General features: G+C 39.0%; 1 long non-coding RNA gene across 1 annotated transcript in view; it reads left to right on the top strand.

Annotated features, from left to right (window-relative positions):
* LOC114048000 overlaps window positions 1–5,392 on the top strand; it is a 28,146-nt gene extending 22,754 nt beyond the window's left edge. Inside the window, exon 3 of the long non-coding RNA XR_003569695.1 lies at window positions 5,208–5,392. This is a non-coding gene — a long non-coding RNA (uncharacterized LOC114048000). The remainder of the gene's footprint in view (window positions 1–5,207) is intronic.
* The last annotated feature ends 2,009 nt before the right edge of the window (window positions 5,393–7,401 follow it).

Here is a 7,401-nt window from a genome sequence, read left to right on the forward strand (position 1 = left end):
AAACTTTTCTGTCACACTTCAATAAATTTAATTGTGCAGAATAAATGAGCTAATTTTTGAAGTCACAGGCTCTGTTTGCAAGATAAGGGTGGTGATTTATTGACCTCCTCTAGCTCTGTAAGAGTGTTGCCCTCCTTTTCAACTGACAACTTGGCATAGTTTTTTATTTCCCCCCTTCCTCCCCTGTTCCTTTCCTCCCACAGCCTTGCTCAGCCTGTTCTATCTCTCCCCTCTTTTCCCATCATGTTTCTTGAAATTGCTGACTTCATATCTTGGGAAACTGCAAGGCCCTGTTTTCCATTGGTTATAGTGGGAAACTTTGTAATTAGTGCGGTTTCTCTTCATATGGTGAATTTTAAATTTATTCTTCCTGTAGCTCTCTGAAGCCACAGCTTTTCACAAATCTGGATGGGAGAAGGGACTGTTCTATCCAATTGCTGGGAGGACAAGGCCAGGGACACATACTTCCTCATGCCCAAAGGCAAATGTAGCTAGTCTGTAGGTGAGATCTAGGTTCTGGGAGCAGTTGGCTTAACTCTTTGACAAACGACAGAACAGCAGCTGTGGTTACTGAGAAAGGTATCCTGGTGTGGCGCCAGCTCAAAGCTTCTGATAAAGCTTAGCATGTTTAAATGGACTCTATACTCCAGATGCAGATGAGACATAACAACCTAAAAATGAAACTGCTTAAAACTCTTTTAAAAATGAAGAATTTGCTTCTGCAGAATGGAATCTGTTCATGATGGTTGGGGTACAGCCAATGTACTGCTACCAACCATTATGCTGATAATTTGTTCCTCGTAAGTACCTTTAACAAAATGTGAGACATTACTGCAAAAATCACACCTTAAAAAATAGCATTACATCTTTGATTCTCAAATATTTCAGATGCACAAAGATTGCCCTTATAATCAAACACCATAAAATGAGATCTCGAAGAGGCACTTTCTCTATCTAGTACAATCGTCTCATTTTACAGACAGGAAAACTGAGGCATAGAGATGGGGAAATCGGAGACTGAACTTGCCCAAGGTCATACAAGAAGGGACAGGGGCAGGATTCACAGGTTCTTTGATTCCAAATATAATCTTCCTTCCTCAGCACAATACTGCAATACTTTCTCCCTCTATGTACTCTGGTATAAGTAGATGAATGATCTAATATATATGCAGCTATATGTGCATGTACATTTATTAACATGGACATGTAAATACCTATCATGTTATAGAGAACATGTGAGACTGTATACATACATAATATATTTGACAATAATATATGCATTGTATATAACACATAATATTGTTATATGTATATTGTATGCACATATATATGTATATTGTGTATATATTTGTATATATCAAATATAAAATATAACACACATGGCTTCTAGGCAATGGGGGCCAAGGTAGTAATATGTATGCATGCAGGTGTGCATGCATGTGCTACAAATACATGCATGTACATATGTGTATGCATATACACAAAGGTATGTGTACACATACACACAATGATTACCCCATTGCCTAGAAGCCAGGTGTGTTATATTTTTATATTTTGCCCTTCCTGTAGAGTTCTATAGTCCCCTTAAAGGGATTTGAAAGTATCTAGGCTACTCATGGTGTTCCCCTAATTATAGGGGTAGGCACCCTGTACCTCAGTTTCACTCAACCACTAACAGTTGGATTATTTTTTACAAAGGAGTATTTACTTTAGAGGCATAATAACAAACACAGGAACATACTCTCCTACATGTGAGCATAATCCTCCCAGCGGCACACATACCTGCCCTCTCAGTCTCTGGGGAGGACAAGGCGATTAGGTTGATAGCTTAGTTCAGTCCCTATATAGTTCTAAATTCAAAGGCCCCCAGTCCCCACCCCACCCCCTGGGGCTCAGTCCCAGGAACCCTGGTTTCTCAGGACTTTCTTGATAGGCTGTTTGAATGCAACATCCCTCCTGGAATCCTGGCTCCATGGTTGCCATGGCTTGAACTTCTGGGTCCTATGGGGTTACCACCTGCACCTAGAAACTAAGAAGGAGAAATGCAATTAAACACCTAAGCTTGTTTCTTTGGGCCATGAAATCTAAAGGGGAGAGCAAGGGAAGGAAGCCTTTCCCCCCATCCAGTTAGGTGTTTTGAGTTATTGTGACTTTTGCCTTCTCTGACCACACTGCTGGAAAGAATTCATATGAAAGAGATAGAGATAGTCCCAGGATGGTAGTTTTAAAGATGAAGCCTGTTCTGGCTTTACATTCAATGAAAAGAGGCTCTTCTCACCCAAGTGGTAGGGAGAATTGGGATATCATCTCCTAGAAGCAGGGTGCCACCATGTTAGGTGATCTGAGCATGCTCCAAAGCTCCCATTGCATACTTACACACATAGATACCTACAAGCTTAGATGCATGAATTAATATGTACACATTTAAACAAATAAAATAAAATTTGAAGAAATCAAAAGGACACATCCATTGCTGCTGCCAAAAGGAAAATTATTACCCATTCCATAGAAGGAAAAAGTGCAGGAGACAAAACAGATTGATTGGTTATGCAAAATTAAAAGAGTTTTTGTACTTATAAATAGGACATCCATTAAAAAAATGAGAAAACTAGTTAGAGAAAGCCTCGGCCATAAATATTTCTGATAAAAATATGTGACCAGACAAGTCACTTAACTTGTATTTGTTTTAATTTGCTCACCTGTAAGATGGGGATAATAATAACACCTACCTTCCCGGGCTGTTGTGAGGATCAAATGAGATAATAATTGTAAAGCACTTAGCACAGTGCCTGGCACATAGTAAGTGCTACATGTTAGCTATCATTTATTATTATTATTATTCCCCTAATATAATCAGTGGGGGCTCCAGAAAATGACAGAGAATGAGAGAACCATCTTTAAACCCCTAAGGTACTAGAGAACCCTGTAAGAGAAGCGAAAGATGAGACCCCTGGCCCTCAGGGAGTGGGGTCAGAGCAAAGCTATGTCCTGTAGACCTCCCAACTGTGGGATTCGGAAACACTTCATGGAGGAGTGTTACCTGCCCCAGGTGTAAACTAATCCTTGAAGAAAGCTAGAACTTCTGAGAGGCAGAGGTAAGAAAGGCGATTCCACACATGCTTGCCAGCCCATGCAAAGGAATATAGGTAGGAACTAGAATCTAACATTCAGGCAGAAGAAAGAAGAACAATTTGTCTGGAATAAAGAGTGCATGAAGACAAGTAGAGAAAATAAATCAGGAAAAATGTATTGAAGCTATGTTATAATGTTTTAAATGCCAGGATGAAAAATTTGTATTTCATCCCAGAGGCAATAGGGAGCGACTGGAGATATTAGAGTGAGTTTGTAAGACCTTTGCTTTAGGAAAAGTAATTTAACAGGTATTTGGGAAAAAGGAAAGAAAAGCATCAAAAAGATCTCTTGGAAGGTTATTGCAAGAATATAGTCAAGAAGTGAAAAAGTATTTGAATTAGGGTAGTAGCCATGTGAAAAGGGATTAGGTGAAAAATAAGAGAGAATCTGTGGAGGTATAATAGTAATGATTCGGTAGTTAACAAACATCTGACATATGTCAGAAAGAAAATATTTTTTTCTGCTGTGTGGAAACTATAGAATTATTTGAAGGCAACCCAAGTTATTTCACTGGCTATTACATACTGTTCTCCTTTAATATTTGAGTTTTTGAAGGTTATACCAGTGGAGTGTAAGTCCTACCAAATTGGAAATGATAATAGACTGCATGTCTATCATCCAAGGAACAGTCTAGCTGTGTTTACAAATAATAATACTAGCACTCTAATAATACAGTACTTTAAGGCTTATAAAACACTTTACAAATATCATCTCATTTCATCTTTACCACAAGCCAAAGAGGCAGGCATTATTATTATCCTCATTTTATAGATAAGGAAACTGAGGCAGACAAAGCCCAAAATCACATAGCTAGTGTCTGAGGCAAGATTTGAATTCAGGTCCTCCTGACAAGGGAACCAGCTTTACCCACTAAACCATTTAGATGTTCCTATGCTCATCATTAAGGAGGTGGCTACCAGCTGATTCGTTTCTCTGGCAATGACCATTTATGATACTATCTATTAAGGTATGGATAGGTCTGTATCTGCACTGGTATCAGGAGTAAATACTTGGATGAAATCATGGATTTTTTTTCAAAATATTTAGTCAGATATTGATCATCCCAGTAGTTCAGTGCAACCAAGAATTCAAAGGTAACCCCTTATGTGAGAAAAGAATCAAATATAGGTGTGTGGCCTGGATATAGTAACATGTCAGTCAAGCAGGGAAAAGATGAAGCAGGTTGGAGCAGGCCAACACTATATTCCACTGCAGAACCTTTCTGAAGGGTCAAGTGAACTCCTCTCCCCACCCTTTTCCTCTAGAAATCACCTTCCTTTTAAACCATATATATCTTGTATATACACAGCTGTTTATATGTTTTCTCCTCTTTAGAATGTGAGCTTCTTGAGGGCAGGGATGGTATTTTTGTTGTTCTTTGTAACCCTAGCACTTAGCACAATGCCTGATATATAGTAAGTGCTTAGTAAATGCTCTACCTGCCTACTTGTCTATCTATCTATCTATCTATCTATCTATCTATCTATCTATCTATCCATATCTATCATTTAGCTATCATCTATATCTTTATATCTATCATCCATATTTCTATAACTATCATCCATATCTATCTACCTATCGTCTATACCTCTATATTTGTCTATTATCTGTATCTTTATATCTGTCTCTCCATCTATGTATCTATTCGCAACCTATAGATCTATGTTGTTGACTGAATGACCTCAAGGAAGGTTAACACTTTTTTTCCCCTAGCAACCAGGCAGTGTGCCTAGAAGTTAATACATAATCCAGTACCTTTTCAATTCTGAAGCTTCAAAACTCTACTATCCTCCTAAATAGGGGCTCAGATTAGCTTGGTTTACTGCCTGATCAGAAGGGCTCATTCCTTGAAAAATATGTAAGAGGCTAAGTCTAATCATTTTCTTCCTTCCTTCTTCCTTTTTATTAATGAAGGGAAGGGACTATAGGGCAGAAAAGAAACAAAGTTATGTTCTTGTTCTTAAAAAATAAACAAAAATACCTCCCTTTCTGATATGTTTCTATCTACTTGGTGTTTTCTTATACTTCTCCCACTCTGACTAACCACCCTCCCTCTCTCTTCCCCCTCAACCTAGGATGCTTGCTTTGAAGTCTGAGAACTTTGCTGAGGGGAGAAGGGCTGAAGAGAGTCTGTGGCTCTTAATGAAGACTTAATGTGATGCCACAGTCCTGGAGTACAGCAGTACCTTCAGGGCAGTGTCTCCAGGTGTTTGCCTGCAGGAAGTCATTAAAAGGCAATGCAAATCAGGACAGAATTCCCATGGGCAGAAAGAGAACTTTCCACACACTGGGTACTATTGTTACTATTGTTACTGTCTGTGTTGCTAGATAATCATAACAATAAGCATTTAAAAATTGCTATTGATCCAGATTTAGGTTACTTGATATGTTTGGGGACTGTGGCACTGGATTCAAAGCATGTGTCCTGAAAACTAATCCTCACCTGAAATAAATATATACTCCCTGCCCTCTCCCCTGACAATGAATGCCAGCAGAATCACTAATTCCTTTGTATAGAGCTTTCCTATTGGAGAAGGAAATGGCAAACCACACCAGTATCTTTGCCAAGAAAACTCCAAATGAAATGGGGTCACAAAGAGTCAGACATGAATGGAAATGGCTAAACAACATCAAATAGACAAAGGAAATTGGGATCTTAGACTAACTTCCTCATTTGACAGATAGAGAAACTAGGGTCCATAAGTTAAATGATTTGTCCAAGTTCACATAGTTAATTTAGTGGTTCCTACCCAACTAAGCACATCCCTAAATATAGGCAGTCATGTTCCTGAACTTACTTCTTTAAAACAAACAAACCAAAAAAAAAAAAAAAAAAAAAGGCTGGCAGCATGATGTAGTTGAGAGAGCCCTAGATCTGAAAGTCAAAGAAACTAGTATTCACAGAATTCATCCAAATAGTTGTAATGACTCTGGGAAAGTCACTTCAATTCTTTGGGCCTCAGTTTCCTCTTCTGTAAAATGAGGGGGTTGGTTTAGATGACCTCTAAGGTCCCTTCCAGCTCTAAATCTGCAAGCTTATGGTTATTTATTTCACAGAGAAATTTATATTTATCTGTTTACCTCTTTACTACTTGTTTGTTTTGTCCAGAACTGGGATTTCATCTATATAGAAAACATAGATGCTGAAACTCCTGGAACCATTCATGTCAGCAACACATTAGGAATTTATGATTTTGGAGAGCTGAGACACAGAGATCAGTCTCACAGTCAGTACATGTCAGAGGCAGGATTTGAACTGAGCTCCTTTTGCTCCAAGCTAGTTCCTCTTTCCACTACCCTGGGCCAACCTTTATAAAGAGAAATTATGCCAAGAAATACAGTGGGATCTTAGGAGGCTGTCTTGTGTTGAGATATAATCTTAGCCTCCCTCCCTCCGTCTAATACCCAACTCAGCAGTACCAAGATGAACAGACTCTGGTTTTTGCATGAACCCCTAGATGCCACTGAGTTCCCCTTTCAGATCAAAAACCTGGCATGGGTTTTTTCCTTCTGAAATTCCCTCCCACTGTGGGCACTCAAGCAGTTGGTGAAATCCTGCCTGTGGCAGAAACAACACTGATTTGTATCTGAGTATGAAATGAAATGAAAATGTGAATTGAACTCATTACTTGAGGAAGGAAGTATTGCCAAGTTGAACAGGATGGAATTCCAGCATGGTGTATGGTTTCACTGGGCGGGCTATAGTGAGACTGTACATAGAAATGTTTCCAGCTCATAGAAACTCTTTCAAAACATGCTCAGCCCTTTTTAGATGAGGGGACGTTATCATCTCTATCTATGGCATTTTCTACAAATAGATCTTAAATACCCTTTAGGTTGATTGCATAGAAAACCAGAAGAAATCATTTGCAAGATGACTGACTAATTCCATATCAACTGATAATCTTGGGGGAAATCACACCAGTGAAGTCTACTGAGCCCTAGTGCTATGACACTATTCCTATCACCATCACCACCACCACTCCACCTAGAGCCCTGAGGAGTAAAAGCAGTAGCTGTGGTCTTGGGACCCAGATTGCTAGTACAAGTTGGGCTTGGAGGAGTAGCTTTAGGTCATATCCCACCAAGGAACTGTGGTAATTCCAAAGACTAGGAATACAAAAACAAAACAAAACAAAACAAAACAGGATCCATTTTCAAAAAAGGCTGGACAGACCCAAAGTGCCCACTGACAAGAAAATATGAAGAATATATGAAGAAATGCAAAGTAATTTTTAGAGGGAGAAAGCCATTTATAACTGAGGGAAC

The sequence above is a fragment of the Vombatus ursinus genome, unplaced genomic scaffold (assembly GCF_900497805.2).
Source record: "Vombatus ursinus unplaced genomic scaffold, bare-nosed wombat genome assembly UNPS02000577.1, whole genome shotgun sequence".
NCBI lineage: Eukaryota > Metazoa > Chordata > Mammalia > Diprotodontia > Vombatidae > Vombatus > Vombatus ursinus.